Here is a 19,415-nt window from a genome sequence, read left to right as displayed (position 1 = left end):
AAATACTATTTACTATGAATTGTCCACTCCCCAAATGCATCTAAATATTTTTGGTCTTGATTGCACTCCTCCACTGGTTTAGCCTTGGCACAAACCTTAGTATTATCTGCAAACTTACTTATACTGCTGGGCCATTGATAAAGACCATAGAGGGTCTAGAACTGATCCATGGGGCCATCAGGTACTATGCCGCCAGGCTGAACTATATCTGTTAACTATGCTTTTTAGTTGCTGGATTGAAACCAAGTCCTACTGATATCACAGAATTCCATGAATTAGCCTAATGTGAGGCACCTTATCAATTGCTTTCTAAAATTTCAGATAGGCAATATCTACTGGATTTCCCTCAGCCACTACCTTAGCAATTTCCTCAAAAAAACTCCATCAAATTTGTTGGACCCAACGGGCTGAATTTTCAGGCCCAGCCACGGACTGGAGGGACGGAGCCCAAAAGCATTGGCACCAGCTGGCTAGCCACTTCCCGGTGCTGTGGAAACAAGGAAATGGTAGAGATTTTGAACACATATTTTGTATCTGTCTTCACAGCAGAAGGCACTGAAAGCATTCCAAGAATAGTAAAAACAAAAGGAGGGAGCAACTTAAAATGATCACTATCACCAGAGAAAAATGACTAGACAAATGAATGGGACTAACAGTTGACAAGTCCCCTGGACCTGATGGTCTGCACCGAGGGTCTTAAAAGAAGTTTCTGCAGAGATAGTGGATGCATTGGTTGTAATCTTCCAAAATTTCCTTGATTTCAGGAAGGTCACAGCGGATTGGAAACCGCAAATGTAACACTCCTTTTCAAGAAAGGAGGGAGACAGAAAGAAGGAAACTATAGGCCAGTTAATATCTGTCATTGGGAAAATGTAGGAATCCATTATTAAGGAAGTAGAGAAATCACATTTAGAAAATCATAATGCAATCAATGCAAGCAGAGTCAACATAGTTTTATGAAAGGAGGATCGTGTTAGACAAATTTATTAGAGTTCTTTGAGGATGTAACAAGCAGGGTGGATAAAGGGGGAGCCAGTCGATGTACTTGGATTTCCAAAAGGCACTTAATAAGGTGCCACATAAAAGGTTACTACATCAGAGCTCATGGTGTTGGGGTAATATATTAGCATGGATAGAGTTTGGCTAACTAACAGGAAACAGAAAGTAGGGATAAACGGGTATTTTTCAAATTGGCAAACTAACGTGGGATTCCATAGAGATCAGTGCTGGGCCCTCAATTATTTACTATCTATATTAATGACTTGGATGAAGAGACAGAGTGTATTGCAGCCAAATTGTCCGACAATGCAAAAATAGGTGGGAAAGCAAGTTGTGAGAAGGACACAAAGATTCTGCAAAAGGATGGAGATAGGTTAAGTGAGTGGACAAAAAATTGGCAGATGGAGTAAAATGTGGGAAAATGTGAGGTTGTACACTTTGGTAGGAAGAATATCAGAATATTATTTAAATTGAGGGAGACTATAGAATACTGCAGTACAGAGGGATCTGGGTGTCCTTGTACATGAATCACAAAATGTTAACAGCGGGTACAGCAAGAAATTAGGAAGGCCGATGGAATGTTGGCCTTTACTGCAAGGGGCATGGGATATAAAAGTAGGAACATCTTGTTACAAGTGTACAGGGTGTTGGAGAGACCAAATCGAAAGTACTGCATACATTTTTGGTCTTATTTAAGGAGGGCTATGCTTGTATTGGGGGCAGTTCAGAAAAAGGTTCACTAGGTTGATTCCTGGGATGGAGGAGTTGTCTTATGAGGAAAGATAAAAGAGTTTGGCCCTATAATCATGGAAGTTTAGAAGAGCAAGAGGTGATCTGATTGAAACATACAAGATTCTGAGGTGGCTTGGCATGGTAGATGCTGAGAGGATGTTTTCCTTTGCATGGGAATTCAGAACTAGGGGCACCATTTCAGAATCAAGGGTCTCCAATTTAAGACTCAGCTGAGGAGGAATTTCTTCTCCCTTTGGAATTCTCCAGCCTAGTGGGTGGCTGGGGCATTGAATATATTCAAGGCTGAGTTAGACAGATTTTTCATCTATAAGGGAATCATGGGTTATAGAGGGGCAGGCAGGAAAGTGGAATCAAGGCCACGGTCATCTCAGCCGTGATTTTATTGAATGGCGGAGTAGGCTCATGTGGTCGAATCACCTGTTCGTTCCTATTTCTTACGTTCTTATGCTCCTGGCACTGGATATTTTTGTGGAGACAGGACTGGGGGCAGCAGAACTACACACGTGCACGCAGCGGGTGGCTGATTAGGCTTGTTAAGGGCTTAATTAAGGCCAATTAAAGGAAGCCAACTAAGATTCGGCCCCCAGTTTCCTGCTCCAGTGGAGGCCAGTTTCAGTGCTTCAAGGCAGGCACTAGGTGTCAGGTCAGGGAGCCAATACTTGCCTGGGTGCAAGAGCAGCCTCAGGCTACCCTGTAAAGGGATTTGTTCCCCCCGTCCCACAACCACCCCTGCTCCCCACCGCCCCCCCGACAACAATGGTGGGCTACTGCTGAATCCATTCTTTTGCTGAAAGATTTTAAAAAGTTGGAACAAAGATGCCTCCATTTGAAGCACCCTCTCTGTTACTTACCTTCCATTACAGCTTGCTGCTTCTAACAAGCTGAAGGGCCTCTGATTGGCCCTCCAGCTTAGAGAACCCACTCATTGCCCTTAATTGGACAGAGAATCTGTCTCCATGCCAACTCAGGGAGTGCCCCATGCAAAACTTTTGTCAGTGACTGCTTCCCCCCAGGGGCAGGTTGGGGACTCAGGGACATTCCTGACTTCTGTTTTCCATCCCTGGAGGGAAAATCAAGCTCAACCAATTTTTATTTTTCTCCAGCCTTGTTGTGAATTTCTAAAGACCCCTGTTCTTTTCCAATGAACAGAAAGGGCATCTCTTACATCCCCTTCTAGCACCTTTCTAATAATGGATGTCAGATTGATAGGCCTGTTGTTCCCTGGCTCTGATTTGTCCTCTTCTTTGAAAATAGAAACTACTTGAACTGGCTTCAAGCCTAAGGGAGCTATCCCTAACTCTATTGAGCTATAGTAGATATGGGCAGAACACTTAAACCATCTCTTTAATCACTCGGATTGATATTGCCTGAATCCAGAGCCATATCAATTTTGAGTGTTGTTAATCTGTCCAAGATGACATCACTATCCATTTTAAAATTATTAATGCTATTAAATAGAAAGCACTCTGCCCCTGAAACATAAGCATATAGGACTATCGACTGATGTGAATAGCTATAGTAAATATTTTAGCCAATTTCCCTGGTTACTTTTCTGTGTGCTGGAACAGATTAGTCACCTTGAAGCAAGGGCATGAAAATGGGGCTATCGTAACTCTTAAAGGGATGCAACATTTTTTTTTGGAGACATGCTTAATGGACAGCACACTGGAAGCACTCCCAGAACTACCTTTCAACAAAAAAAAGCCTGAATTTTTATTGAAATGTGTTGGAGGTAAGCAGAAATTTTGGGGACAAAGAGAGGAATCCTCCAAATAGAGCCATTGTACAGAAAGGCTGGCAAGAGAGAGTCAATCATGTGAATGTCATTCCCTCTTGTATGCTAGGGAAAAGTAGGGAGACTGGACAAGAAGCCAGAGTTAGGGGAACTGAGAGTTTGGTGGGGGGTGTGAATGAGTGGGGCAGGGGAAGAGACTGTATGCTGGAGGAGTTTACAGAGATGCAGGTGGATAAGGTAATGAACAATTTAAACACAGGGATGAGAATTTTAAATTTGAGACATTTGGGGCCCAGAATCCAGGATATAGCTGAAAATTCTCAGCACCATTCATGAACCGGCCTTTGGAGTCAGGCCGGGGTTCCGTGCATGCACAATTTGCAGGGGCAGCTGACCATTTAAATCACCAGCTGCCCCCACTGAAGTGGGATTTTGGAAGGCCAGGAATGTGAAACCCAGAGTGTGAAGATTAGAACAGGTGAGAGGAGGTCTGAACTTGATGGATTCATTTGGATAACCAGGATACCCCTTTGGAGAGATAAGGTACTTCATTGGATAGGATCCTGGGACACCTTTGAGAGAGGGAAGGCACCCTTTGTGATTGTTAAAATTAAAAGATTATGCATTTTTTAATGCACAAACTCATTGGAACTGTCAAACTGTAAAAGAACTGTCCAGCTGACAAGGAACTGTCCAGCTATCAAAGAACTGCCCAGCTGCCAATGAGCTGTCAAGGAAGTGTCAAAGATGCCAAAGCTGTCAAGGAAGTGTCAAAGCTGTCAAATCTATCATAGTTGTCAAGGAAGTGTCAAAGCTGTTAAAGCTGATTTAGAAGTATCCAAGGATATTAGGTGAATTGGCATGGAAGTGGTGTGAGGAGCCATGGTGGGTAGAAGCGCCTGGGTTGGTATAGAGAGTACCAGGGCCCATGATGGATGTGTGGGGAGCAAGGGTTGGCATCGATGAGACATAGGGAGTGTGTGGGGGGGTTGGAGGGGGTGAGGGGTGAGTGCTAGAGGGATTTCTTTTGTTTTAATCTTTCCTTTTATTTATTTAAATACAGCCCCAGTGCACAGAGGCAGGTCTTCCGCCCAGCCCGCTTCCATGCCCAGCAGCCTCCGCATTCGTTCAGGAGTCGCCTGACCCAACTCCTGTTCCAGCCCGCCCCCACTCTACGCAGCCGAAAATCTGACCTGTGGGTGAACATTTTGAAAGGTCAGATTCACAGAGTCAAGAAGTCCGCCGACTCTGAGCACCCGACCGAGGGATTAAAATCTGGGTTGGATGTCTGAGGGCAAGTAGAGAAATATTGAGTGAATACTGATACTAATCTCTGATTAGTGTCAGCTGTGGCTTAGTTGATAGACCCCTTGCTACTGTGTCACATAGTTCTGGGTTCAAATCCCACTCCAGGACTTGTGCACAGCAATCAAGACTGACACTCCAGTGCAGTACGGAGGGTATACTGCACTGTTGGAAGTGCTGCCTCGTGGATGAGATGCTAAACTATAGCCCCATTGGCCGGCTCAGGTGGATGTAAACGAACACAAGGAACAATTTTGAAGAAGCGGAGGGAAGTTTTCCCTGGGGCTGAATTTTCCAGCTGGCAGGGCGGTGGAGCGGGAGTGGGCACGGGCAGGCGCAGACCTGATTGCTGCCAGCTATCAGGTCCCTGCCGCCATTTTACGCGGGCAGGCCAATTAAGGCCCACCCAGTGTGAATCGCGGCTCCTGAGGACAGCGGGAGTGGGCGGGCGGCGGCGGGTCTACAATGATCGCCAGGTCCAATGGCGACCCCGCGGCCTGTTTAAAAAGCTGCTGCAGTCTTTCAAAGGCTGCGAATCACGGCCAGTGGAAAGGCTCCCCAGAGCGCTGCTGGTGAGCAGGCCAGGCAGGAGGGTAGGGCAGGGGGGCACTGTGCCCCTCATTTTTCCAATGATTGCCTTGCTGCCCTCCTTGAGGAGATGGCTGCACGACGAGAGGTGCTGTTTCCCCAGGACGGGAGGAGGAGGCCCCAACACATATGATGAAACGTGGCTGGGAGGAGGTGGCGGAGGTGGTGAGCTCCCGCGACGCGGTGCAGTGCACCTGGGTCCAGTGTTGCAAGCGCTTCAACGACCTGTTGCTCTCGGGAAGGGTGAGTACCATGTTGGCATTGGTCACTTAACCCAGCAGGTAGGCTTTCCCCCTGGTGCCACCCCCCCCCCCCCCCCCCCCCAACCCACCTGTCCCACAAGTCTGAGTGTAGAGACTGCATTGAATCATAGATGGGTGGGCCAGCAGATATTGCCCATGCCAAGGTCACCCTGAGAGGGTGGTGAAGATGTGGGTTCTGCCCCCGCAGCACGTGGTACACTGAGTCCCACATGACTGTTTTGGGGGCAACCTGGAGGAGCTGCACCTAGGCACAGTGCTGGAACTCCAGGACATGTCAAAGTCAGGGTGCTGACATGCTGGGAGGGGAGCTTCAAGGTGGTGTGGTACCGATTGATCTGCTGTCCTCTGCGCTCCACATGCTTGCACCTCTTTGCTATGGAAGGTTAGACCGTGTGGTGCCTGATCTGATGTAGGCAGCATTTGGCCAAGAGGGTGGGGACAGACCTAGCATTTTTGTGTGAATGTTTGACAGCAGCGGGGTGAGGAGGCACTGGAGTCCTGCAATGTCCCACTCTGGTTGGGGTGGGCCGTCCGCGAAGAGAATCCAGGTACAAGTAGCTCTAATCAATGCTCTTCTCAGGAGAAGAATGCACATAATGCCGCCGAGCGGGTGAGGACTGGCGGTGGGCCAGCACAGTTAGTGATTCCCAGCCATTTCGAGCAGGAGGCCCTGGATCTGGAGAGGTGCCATGCGCCCTGGTCCACCGGTGTCAGTGAGGTTGGGGTGCCACGGGCAGGTACGTTTGCTCAGCAGTGAGGTCACCATTGTTCTCCCAGCAGCCATGGCAGTGCTGAATGTTCAGTGATTGAAGTTTGCAACATGGCTTGATCATTGCTTATGGAAGGATGAGCGCATAATGATCCGGGGGACAGGGATGCACATTGACATTGTCTCCACGTTAACTGATCAAATGTCCTTGTTCTTCCTTTCAGCATCAGCGGAGCAGGGCCGGGAGGAGAAGCAGCAGAGGCCCCCTCTCACACCTGAGGGGCCTGACGTCTCACCAGCATCTCACCATCTCTGCCAGGCAGGCGCCAGCGCAGATACTAGCACCTCGGTGAGAATTAGAACATCGGCTAGTTTCCCAGGGCACAGCGGTGTGGGCACTTCACAGTCGCTGGAGGAGCTGGCAGAGACAGAGAGTGCCCATGGCGCCAGCAGTTAGAGGACTGCAGGGGACCAGGCACATGCTCAGTTGGTGCCTGATGATCTGCCTCTGGAGTCGTCCGCGATGCAGCAGGGGCAGGAAATGTGGCCGAGTGTGTGGGAGCATCTGGGGGAGACACATGAGGCTATGCTTGGCTTGGTCTCTGTGGTGGAGGAGTCTACGTGGACAATCGCTGAAGCAATGAGCCACATGTCCGAGCGCCATGGGTCCTCCATGGAGAGAGTGGCGACTCTCGTGGAGAGGCTCCTCCAGGAGACCCATCAGGGCTTCCTGGGGATGTGCTCGGACCAGCCAGCCCTCACATCAGCATTGACCTCAGCTGGTCAGTGCCAGTGTGGGAGATGGTCTGGGCACCAAGATTCCCACCTCGGTGCCCATCCATCCATGGTGAGCAGGGAAGTCCGAAGCGACCTCACGTCAGCGCAGCAGCTGCCTGTCGTCTCTGCGGGGTCCTCTCAGGGCGCTCCGGATGAGGGCGGCAGCTCCTCCGCCCCTCTCCCAGTGACCGTAGCATCTGGTGAGACTGCGACGGCTGGGGAGATGCCAGCTGTGGAACTGGCAGCTCCCTCCCAGGCGGGGCCAGCACAGGCTCCACGGGCCAGAGGACGACCGCCAAGGTCATCGAGGCCAACAGGACAGCAGAGTGAGCAGACTGTCTCAGATGCCACTCCCAACGAGGGGGCAGCACCAAGATGTAGCACTTGGAAACGAAAACATAAAGCACCTTAGACACACCACGGGTTTATCACTGGTGCTTTTGTGTTGGCCCAAAATGAGGTTTTTATGAGCTGGTGTGATTTTTAACACTTTTTCATTTTGTTTCATTAAGCTTCTTAGGTTTCAATATTAAATTCAGACACGTCACCTTGGCCGAGGGTGCCTCTTTTCTTCTGCAGGTGGATGGTTTCCAGTAATGTAATGTGTGCTTTGTGGCACATTCAGCTTCATTAACAAGGACCTTAGTTAATGTTTCTAACCTGGCAGACTTTGTACTTAGGTCTCGAATATGGAGCCTACAGCCCAGGCTTGTCCTGGAGGTCGATATGTGGTGTGCTAGCTGAAGGTTCATTGGATTAAAGCCTCCCGGGTGTCCCTGCCTCCCTGGAGTATGCCCAGGTCAGCGTCTACCCCCTCAGCATTTCCCTGTGCATACTCATCCTCAGACTCACTGCTGGACTCATCGTGTGCAGCCGTAGCCACTGCGTCAACGTCTTCATCGTCCATTGCGCCCCTCCTTTCCAGCGCAAGATTGTGCAGAGCACCGCATGCAACCAGTATCAGTGACACATGATCTGAGCGGTCCAGGCATTGGAAGCGCATCTTGAGAAGACCGAGGGCTCTCTCCACCACAGCCCTTGGTGGAGGCGTGGCTCCTATTGTACCGCTGCTCAGCTTCTGTTCTTGGATGGCGGAGAGGTGTCATGAGCCACCTTCTGAGGGGATAGCCCTTGTCACCCAGCAGCCATCCATCCAGCCGGGCTGGAGCACTGAAGAGCCCCGGCACCTGCAAGTGTCTGAGGATGTAGGTGTTGTGGGAGCTGCCTGGGTACCTTGCACAGACTTGTAGAATCAGCATCCTGTGATCACACACTATCTGCACGTTCATGGAGTGGAAGCCCTTCCTGTTGACAAAGGCACCGGGCTCATCTGCTGGCGCCTTGATGGCCACATGTGTGCAGTCTATAGCACCCTGGACACGGGGGAAGCCAGCAATGGCCGTGAAGCCTCTGGCTCACTGTGCCTGGCTTGCCTGGTCCCAGCGGAAGTTGATGAAGGTCAATGCACGTCTGAACAGAGCATCTGTAACCTGCTGGACACAAGTGTGGACAGCTGATTGGGAGACACCGCAAAGATCACCCACCGACCCCTGGAAGGAGCCAGAGGCATAGACATTGAGGGCAGCTGTGACCTTTAGAACCACTGGCATGGGGTGTCCACCCCCACAGTTAGTGGGGATCTCAGGCCCAATCACCTGACAGATATAGTTGACTGTATCCCTTGTGAGATGGAGCCTCCTTGGGCACTGCATCTCAGACATATTGAGGTAGGTGCTTCGCCGCCTGTATACCCTGGCAGCAGGATAGTGGCGTCTTCTGCGGTCCCTTCCGCCTTGGTCCACCTCTTGGCCCTGCACCCCTTGTGCCTGCACCTGTATTCCCAAAGGTGGCTCCCCTGGAGGCTGAATGTGCACTCCTGGCCTCCTCCCCCTCCTAGCCCTCCCTTCCTCCTCAGAGGAGGTGCCTCCAGTGGACAGTTCAGCTCCCATCCCTGGGCTAAGGGGAGGTTCCCTGAAACCTGCAGGCCCGGAAAAGATTCTTCCCTACAGAGTGCTGATCTGAAGGTTGTGAGTCCAGACCCAGCAGCTGGTATGCGTTTTGAAGTATTGCAGATCACACAGGCAAGTATCAGTAACTTTGAAAAATCAATATTTGACAGAGCACAGTCGCGACCCCACTGAGCCCTCTTGTCCCGCCCGTGGATAAGGTTTAAACAAATGTGTCCTACCCACCTGCCCGTTGCGCCCTTACACCGACCCGAAGATCGCACGGCGCTGAAAAATCGCAGTCGATTGGCACCTCAAGGGCCTTGAGTGGCCCGTTAATTAATGGCGGGCGCGCATCAGATGTCATCGCGCGCCCACCCAATTAAATATCACGATGACGCGCGGTGACCTCGGGACGCTCAACCGATGCCACTGCGTGTCATTTTACGCGCATGTGCAGGGTCTGCCCCCGCATGCCAATGGGAAAATTCTACCCCTGGTGTCCTGGCCAATATTTATCCCTCAATCAACATTACAAAAACAGATTATATGGTCATTATCACAATGCTGTTTGTGGGAGCTTACTGTACGCATGTTGGCTACTCTGTTCCCTACATCAAAAAAGTGACTACACTTCAAAAATACATCAATGGCTCTAAAGCAGTTTGAGATGTCCAATGATCATGAAAAGCATTAAATGGATGCAAGTCTTTCTGTATTCCTTTTTATGAGCTTGAAATACACAAAGTGGAGGATGGGAGGCAAAATCAGGAGATTATTAAAACAGTCGGGCCTGGAGATGGCAAATGCAGGGGTGAGTTCCAGAGCAGATAGGCTGAGCTACAGATGGAGTTGGGAGATGTCACAGAGGTGAATGTAGGTAGTCTTTGTGAATTGAAGAATTCAAGCTTGGAAGCTTAGCTTGGATTGGATAGAATGCTAAGATTACAAGCTGTCTGGTTTACCCAATCGAGGGTGAATTTCCATGGGATGTCCTCCCACTTTTCCACCATAACTTCATTGGAGGAACAAGCAATTCCCACTTCGCAATTTTTCTGGGACTCTTGCGGCTCTTCTGTCAAAGTTACTGTGGCCAAGTGGGAATACCGTGAAAATTGCTCTCCTCAATACACTGGTGACTTTAATGACAGTGAGCAGGACTGAGCCTTTGCTGGCTGTCTTTTGAAGGTCACTGTCCTGTAATGGGCGAGATTTTAACTCATATAGACCCCACCCACTTACACAGAGTTAACATTGGGCCCAGTAATTCAGTGACTGTCCCTTTGTTCAATCGTATAGTCAGTGAAGGCAGATGTCTTCCAAAATGCCCAAGAAGTTGAGCATGTGCCATGTGACATACGTTCTGAAATGATGTTTATGGCTGCAAACATGGCCGCCATGCCAGTGCACCCATCTCTTCCACCTCCTCTAGAATTCATTTTCCTCCTCCAATTTCAAAACAGCCATGGTGAAGTCCAATGGAATTTCCTGGGCTGCAGTGTTTCCAGCTGCACAGGTGAATGGAGGCAGCAGGGAGGCTGCTGTGTGAAGTGGACACATCGAAAGAGCTAAAGGAAACAAGCAGAAAGCACCAGGCAAGGCAGCAGCTTTTAATCAGAAAGTTTAGTCACTCAAGTCATCGACAATAGTCAAAATGCAAATCTCACTAATGTGCAAGCTTTAAGTGGTAGAGCTATTCAATAAATGCTTGCAGGCTTCCCAAAGCCTGTTTTATTCAGGTACTCAGCAGATCAAAAGCTGTACTGCAATTCAGCCCGGGACTGGGGCCACTTTGCATCAATTAACATAATTTTTATAAGAGGCTGATACATATAGCACAACCTCAATGTTTTCTGCTGTGGGAATCAACAGTACAGTCCCAAGTGGCATGATTCCCAGGTAACCAATGTCACAGAGATACAGAACACAAGGATAATTTCCAGTTCTCAAAGACAGGAATCAACAGTCACCTACTATGGGTGGAATCGTCCCAGGTTTGCACTAAGTGCAGTAGCAGGAGGAAAAAAGAAGTTTTCCCTGTCAGCCTCAATAGCAGGTTTTCACGCTGTATCGTCCCATTCCCGGTGCGTCTTGCCTCATTAATAATGCATTCCCGGGAAACACTCCGAATCGCTGGCGGGCGGGCTCAGATTTGCCTGCCACGCCGTGACCTCAGCTTCCTCGCTCCAGGCGCCATATTTAAAGCGGACCAGAGCGCAGCCTACTTCACATCCACAGCCCAGGACTGCTCCAGGTGACAGATGGCACCGAAAGCAAAGAAGACAGCAGCCCCCAAATTTAGTGACATCTCTCTGGAGTGCTTGCTGGACACAGGAGGTCCACCAGTGTCACAAATCCGGCCTGGGAGGTGGTGGCAGCGGCGGTCAGTGCCACCGGAGCACAGAGGAGGTCAGCCATCCAGTGCAGGAAGAGGATGAATGCTCTCATCCATTCCGCCAGGGTCAGGCAATCTTCTCATCATTCTCAACTCACACCCTCACAAACCCATCACACATCCACAGGGATCTCACACCTCAAGGGACAACACCACTAACTCTCACACACACCCTCACATCTCCATCAGCCTCACATCATCTGGAGCTCACGTCCCCATCCCATCCATGGCTCCGCTCACCACACAAACATTCCATGCAGTGCCATGTGTCCTGCTCACACTGTCTCTATTTGTTTTCATGCAGGAGAAGCTAGCTAACAACAGCAGGGAGAGGTCCCAGACCAGGGATGGAGTGGCCCAAATTAGGCCCCTCACTCACTTTGAGGAGCGTGCCATTGCACTGATGGTGAGGATACCTGCAGCGATGGTGAGGTTGGTGGCGAACACCCACATGAGGATCCTGCACCACCACATCATCCCTCTCTCAACGGAACTGTGAGTGCTTTCTCTCCTGCTTTTGAGTCTGCTGCCAAAAACTAATTATCTCTACTTTGGTTCACAGGGAGCTCTGCCAAGTGACCAATGCCCTTAGACAGCCAGCCCCTCAGCTCCATCAAGGTCCACACTTCCAGCCGAGAGTTCACCTCCTTCAACACAGTGAGTGCGTACCCTGGTCCTGCCATTTTCACATTCTGCTTTCCACCCTTAATGTCATCATTAGCACCTCCTTTAGCCAGTATTACCACTATTAACAACCCTTTGACCTTCTGTTTATGACATCATTTGCAATCTCTCCTTTGCCTCCACCTATCGCTGGCCTTCTATCCAGCTTCACCTGTCCTACCCCCCATTTCTACTTCCCTTTAGCTCTGAAGAAGAGTCATACGGGCTCGAAACATTAACTCTGTCTTTTTCTCCACAGATGCGTCAGACCTGCTGAGTTTTTCCAGCATTTTCTGTTTTTGTTTCAGATTTCCAGCATCCGCAGTATTTTGCCTTTAGCTCACCTCCACCATTGAAGAGCTGGAAATAAGCAGCCTGGAAGACCCGTCACAGTGTTTACCCACACCCTGCACCAGCGCAGAGACACACACCTCAGTGGGACCTAGATCTAGAGCAGGCTCGGGTTCACAATCTGGTGGTCACCACACGGACACATGTCTGCAGCAGGAGGAGGCAGTTTTAGCTGAGCTCCCCGGAACTCGGAGGGCTGCTGGGGAAGAGGCATCTGTGAGGCCCGAGTCAGATAATGAGCCTCTGGGTTCGGCCTTCCAACTCATCGTGAAGAGTCAGCAGAAGGAGGGGAACATCACACAGAGCTATTCGAAATCCTCAACAGAGTGGCACGTGAGTCAGAGGAGTGCGTCCACCTGCTCTCTAATGAAGTGGTGCCCATATTTGCACAAACAGAGGTCTCCGTGGGAAGGATGGCGGATGCCTGGTCCAGCAGAATATAGAGATGCATGCAAACCTGCACTCCATTGCAGTAGCCATGGGTGAGTTATTGCAGTGGCAGCACATGAGGGAAACGGCATCCATTCAGGTGCTCCTTCCTCTCAAGAGGCCAGGCTGGGACCCTCGGGCACTCAAAGGGAGGGGGAGCAGCAGCTGGACACCACTGGGTAATCCGCTCAGGAATCTCAGATGCTGTCCTCTCCCTCTGAGTCCCCTTTGCCTGTGACCCCCTCAACATTGTCCTCTGTCACCGCAGAGGGAGCAGCTGGCCCACAGGAGGACAGCCAAAGTAAACTGGGGCCCTCAAGGCCTTGGCTGTCCAGAGGACACACACCAAAGTCATCAGAGGTAACAGGGCCAACCAGACTGTCTCCACCCCTCCTGCAGATGTCAGGTCAGCACCTAGAAGAAGCGGTAGGCTAGAAAAGTTAAGAAATTCTGATCATAAGTGGTTGCACGGGTGAACACATTTTCTCACTTAATAATCTGAAAAATATTCACTTTCACTGAATGACGTGTAATGGTGTCTTTCAGCTTCATTGTCAGGCTTCACGAGTGCTCTCACAGCATCCTCCGCACTAACAGTTCAGTTACACGCAGCCAGATCATGAGTGATTCTGGAGAGAGAAATGTGTGTGTGAGACAGGGCCTTTCAGAGCCTCGTGCAAGCGCTCTCCCACACATGCGGATCGTTCCCACATCACACTCATCTTACTGACCCAAGCATTTTCAATGCTGCCTGCTGGGGTTCGCTTTCAGTTGTCCATCTGAGCTGACCTGCATCTCCCACCCACTGATCACACTCCCATGCTGCACCTGTGCCTGTCCAACACGAAGCTCCGCTCACTTTCAATTCCAACAGCCATGGTAACAGTGAAGTAGACAGTTAGCTCCCATATTCCTTTCCCCTACCCCAGTCACCCACATCCTTTCCCCTACCCCAGTCACCCACATCCTTTCCCCTACCCCAGCCACCCACATCCTTTCCCCTACCCCAGTCACCCACATCCTTTCCCCCCATCACCGTCGAACTCCATGGTATCACCTTTCACCTCCCCACCATCACCTACCACCCCAAACCCTTGTCTTTCCAGGATGTCCAGGTGATTGTGCACATTCCCTACCTTCCTGAGAATCCCACCTCCATCCACATTGACCCCCTGACCTCCTCCTTCCCACCCTCAGGGTCCGTGTCTGATTCCGAGTCCCCACCAACCACCCTCACCCTCCCACCCTAATGGTTGCCTCTGCCGTCTCTAAAGCTTACCATCCCCTCCTACCACACCTGCCCTCAGTTCACTCCCCAGGGGGCAGTCATTGACTCCACTGATCCCTCCCTTGCACATTCACCTGGACATCCCCTCCTTACTCCCTCCTCCACCCTTACTCCCTCTTCCACCATTTGTCCCTCCTCCCCGCCGACACCTTCCCCCCTCGGAACTCCCTCCACCCTCCAAACTCCTTCCCCCCTCCAAACTCCCTCTTCCCCCCGGACACCTTCCCCCTCCTTTCGGACTCCTTCTCCCCTCCGAACTCCCACCCTTACACCTTCCTCCCCCCTTACACCCACCTCCCTACTTGCCGCATTCTTCCCTGTTACACCCTCTTCCAACTGTACTCCCTCCTCCCCTCTCTCAATCTCACCATCCCCAACACCTTTATTCCCCTCCACCTCCCCCAACCTCACCCCGCTGGTACACCTTCTTCCCCCACTCAGAGCTGGACCTTCCTCTCCCTCCCATCACTAATCATCCATAGCAACCCATGGCCAAGACTGTGATGTTCCGAAGCAGACCCGAGACATCAGCGGAGACCTCACACCTTCTGTGAACGGCTTCGCAGTGGAGCCATGTTCATGACAGTCCACCCAGCATGTGATGCACATGTTCCTCCAGGGTCCGGTAGCTGTAGGGCTCCAGCATCTTCTGCTCCTCCGACGCCCGCAATCTGAGCAAGGCCCTAATGGTAAGTCCCGATTTCTGCACGTCACACTTGTCCAGGCATGTTCTGGGCTGGCGTGTTCCCCCATTGGAATAACGGAAAATCTGGGATGCAAATTGGGTTCACGCCGGCCTCCAGCAGGATTCGCGTTCTGCCATCGGATGATCCCACTGTGCTTTCACACCCGTGTGAAACCAATTTCTGCCCCTCACACCAATTTGCTTCCCATCCCCTACACCCGGCCCACCATGACACCCAACACAAACGGGGCCAGAAAATTCCGGCCATGGTTGTTCTTGTATTTATAAATAACAAGATCACAAGAGAATTACTGATGGCCATTAAGCCCATCTTAATATTCCAGACACTCTACTGTTATTTATTTTAAAGTAGCATTCCAGATTCAATGTTTGCATATTGCTTAATGTCTCGTATACCTCTATAAGATCTTTTCTCAGGCACCTATTTTCCAAATATGAAAGCCCAAAGTCTTTCCTCATTAGTCAATCCATTGACATCAGGGCCTTGATTAGTACAGCAGGGCTGGAAGGGTGCACGGGATCACGGAAGCAAGCGATGAACCCAGCAAGAGACTTGGAGGCCCTACTGATCCTAATGGCAGAGCCTAATTTGAATAAACATTTGCAGAGGCCTCACCAACACAGGGCCAGATTGACCAACTGTCCGACCAGCAAGGAAGAGTGAAAATTTGGTCACAACTGGGGACCAATGGGAACAGTCCCCAGAAGTCAGTGGCTGCACTGGCAGGGGAAGACTGTGGTTTTCTTTCCATGGAAAATCAGGACAGGCTCACCCTGACCCACAAGTAGTGCAAAGACAGGAAAAGCTTCAAAGCTTACCTGGGCCTCTTCTGGCCTGTCAGCTCTACCTGTATTGACATTGCTGCTGGGCAGCATTCAAGACAGGATTCCCTCCGCGTGGACCTTAAAACCATGCTGCCATGAATAGTACAGCAGCCAGGAACAAGACAGGATCCGAATCTTTAGGGTTGAGTGCCTCACCCATCCCTTGCCTACCCATCTGGCAGTGGAGGAGAGTGGGGGAAGGGGGTGTTAGGAGGATGGGGGATAAATGGGTCCAGAGGTCAGCCTTATGGCTTTTCTTTCCACCTCCTCCAGTGCTTGACTGCTTCTTCTTCCTTAGTCACCAAAATTGTACATGTACCAAAAAGTGTCACCTGACAACAGTACTGCATGGTTTGATTGTAACTTCCACTGACTTGTATTCTACTCTTTTGGCGAGGTAGTTAAGGAGGACTTGTGGTTCAGTAGGTAGTGCCCTGCCTCTAAACTGGAAGCCCTGGCCTCAAGTTCCAGTCCAGGATTGGTGACCATGGAAGGAACATGAGGGTTCAACAGACTGATAATCAGCCTGCTAGTCCTTCCAATGCTTCCTCATTATTTTCCCAAAGGGAAAAAAAGTGTGCATAGAAAGCAATGAAACAAACAAGCTAATATTGAAACAGGAAATGCTCAGAAGGTCCGGCAGGATTATAGAGAATATGATAAAATTAGTGTTTCAGATTGTGACCTTTCAACAGAATTAATGACCAAGTGCTAACTCTGTTCCTTGCTCCAAAGATCTGCTGAGCATTTTCTGTTTTTTTTTTCATATTTCCAGCATCCACAGCATTTTGCTTTTGAAACAAACATAACCCACAGCATTAGGTGTCCAACCTCCTACTGGCTTTGCTGGTTGCTCTTCTGCACTGGTTTGACATGTTGAATGGTGAGACTGCGCAGACTCCTTGGTCTCTCTCAATTTCGCCCTTTGCTGTTTCAGCACCATTCATGGATTATATGTACACACACTTTCCATTCCCATGTGCAATACATTACATTTGTCTGAATTAAATTTAATTTACCATTGTTCAGCCCACTCACATATTTTTTCCAATTCATTCTGCAATATCTGGGCTGCCTCCTTCAGTTTCACTGTCCCTTTCTTCGTACCTGCTGCAAATTTGACCAATTTGCACAGCCGAAGCCATTCTATTCTATGCTGCGGGGTTATGTCTACTGGGAAATTAATTGAAAATTCATTTTAATTGTGGTTCTTAAAACTTTCTTCTCCTTTCAATTCATATTTTCCTCCCCCGAGATGAATGATAGTAGTTATCTACCATCAGTAATTTTTATCCAGAATTATGACGTGACTGCAGATTGGTTTCAATATGTCCATGTACAACAGCTGTTGTCATAGAACCAGTCAAGTGCATTTCTTATCTACTGCTAGTTATTTCATCTTTACTGTAAAGTGAGAGTAAATTTTAAGTTTGAATTAACATTTTTATTGAATTCTGTGGAAAAAAGTACAAGTAAAGGTTTTGATGAGGTACATGTACAAGGTCATTAAAATAGAGAAATAATGGACACTCAAACAAAATTCAGCCAGCAAAAACCACAAGACTTTGGTGCAAATGTTTAATTGAGGTGAATTTTTCTTATTCATATTTAGTCACATTTTGGTACCTCTCCAAACTTGGTCACACATTTAGATGTGTTCATATACCTTCATCTTAAATATAATGATTGTTCATAGGTCATCACTTTCTGTATATCATTTTCCTAACCTTCCAATTTCATAGTAGCATGAACTGAGAATATTGATAGCAGATCTATTGATTGATTTGATTTTAAATATCCTGGGCTCTTAGTGATGTTACATATGATCTGCAAGGGTTGAATAGACATTGAGATTTGAGAATACAGCTCAGTGAAGAATAAAATAGGTTGGCAAATTACACGATTGTAAAGACCTGGGACTAGAAATGTTCCACTAATGGAAATGGTTAAATAGGCAATGATCGAATGATTTAGCAGTCAGCATTTTGGCTTCTCAGCCGCAAAATATCAGGCCCGAGTCCCACGCTTACCCATCCCTCAAACAAACCTGCTACAGTTGGAATAAGGTTTGGCAGTCTACAGTCACAGTGTTTATGAACCACACCTTGCAGATTCTTGCACCTTGGATTAAGGACATAAAGATAAAAATGGTCCTAGCCTGGTAAAAGCATACATCAAATAAAAACAAGAAAAGCCAGGGTCAAATCACATTTCTTTGACCAATCGAGAAAATTGTGTTTTCCAAAAAATGAGGTAAATTGAACAACATAACTAAGTTGAATCCAAACATTGAAGATAATAACTACAGAAGAAGGGAATTAAAATGGGCTGGCGTGTGGGAATTTTAACGTAGCTTGCCAAAAGGCAAATCTACAAAATCAGATGGAATCGTGGTTTGATATCCCACACAAAAACACGATTCATTGATGGAGATTAAAGTCAGGTGGGGTGTAAAATCAGTGCTGCACCCAATCCTGTCCACTGATGAAGACTGCTATCCTTATACATGAAACATGGTGTCAGAAAGTGCAGAAAAAAATTGAATTTTCAATCCTGGAAATTATGCAGAGAAGGCACTGAGAACCCAGGAACATAGAAAGGTTCAAATTTGCAAAAAAATGCTGCTGGAAAAAAAAGCATAAATAGAAAAGCTGCAAACTAGTACAATACTGGCTACAGAGAAGACATGGCTAAGAAAGGCACACAGAAAAGTTCAAAGCTGCAGGCAGCTACTGCAAAAGCACAAAGGAAAAGCAGACAGCAAAGGACAAAAGAAATGCAAACAAAGGCTGCAAGTAAATTACTGAGTGAGTAAAAGTGACTGCAGTAATTTTTCATTTCTACCTCTAGTTGAAATGAACAGTGAAATGTGGAAAAACTGGCAGTATTTCCATTTACAATGGCAAAACTATAAAGTTGCAACAGACTTAATTAAAAATCCAGAACTGATAAGAGTAGCCACACTTTTAACACTGTTGGGGAGGGACTGCTACAAAGTGTATACCACCCTAAATCTAACTGACGAGCAGAGAAAACAGATGCAGAGATTTGGAACACCTTGAACACATATTTTGAACACCAAATGAATGTTACATATGAACGGTATGTATTCAGTACTAGAGTTCAGAGTGAAAATGAGACCATTGAATGGTACGTGATTGCAATAATGCAGCTGGCAGCATCATGTGAATTCAGGCAGCTAAAAGATGACCTGATTAAAGATAATTTAGTCTTAAGCATGAGAGACCACTCGGTGAGAGCAAGTCAACTGAAAAATGAGAAACTGATGCTAAAGAAAGTGACCGACGAGTGTCGGAATGCGGAAGTTATGAAACGTCAGCTACAGCGTATGTATGGCAAAGCAAACCAGGAGATACATTATGCTGACAGACAGTCCAGAAGCAATCACAGACAAAGGGCAGGATGCAAATACGGCGAATGACATCATATGAAGGAAAAGAAGGATTGCCCAGCATGGGGAAAGCTTTAACTGCAAGAAGCAGAATTATTTCACACACAAGTGTTTGGCTAGAAAGAAGCAAAACAAGTTTATTCAGATGGCCATGGGATAGATATCGGCAGATGAGTCAGTTGAAGAACTATACACAATACAACAAGTTGTTTCAGTCAAGTCTATAGGAGACAAATAGTTTGTGACCGTTACAATGATGATTGCAAAGGGA

Source organism: Cetorhinus maximus, chromosome 14 (assembly GCF_964194155.1).
Source record: "Cetorhinus maximus chromosome 14, sCetMax3.hap1.1, whole genome shotgun sequence".
Lineage (NCBI taxonomy): Eukaryota > Metazoa > Chordata > Chondrichthyes > Lamniformes > Cetorhinidae > Cetorhinus > Cetorhinus maximus.
This window is presented reverse-complemented; position numbering follows the sequence as displayed.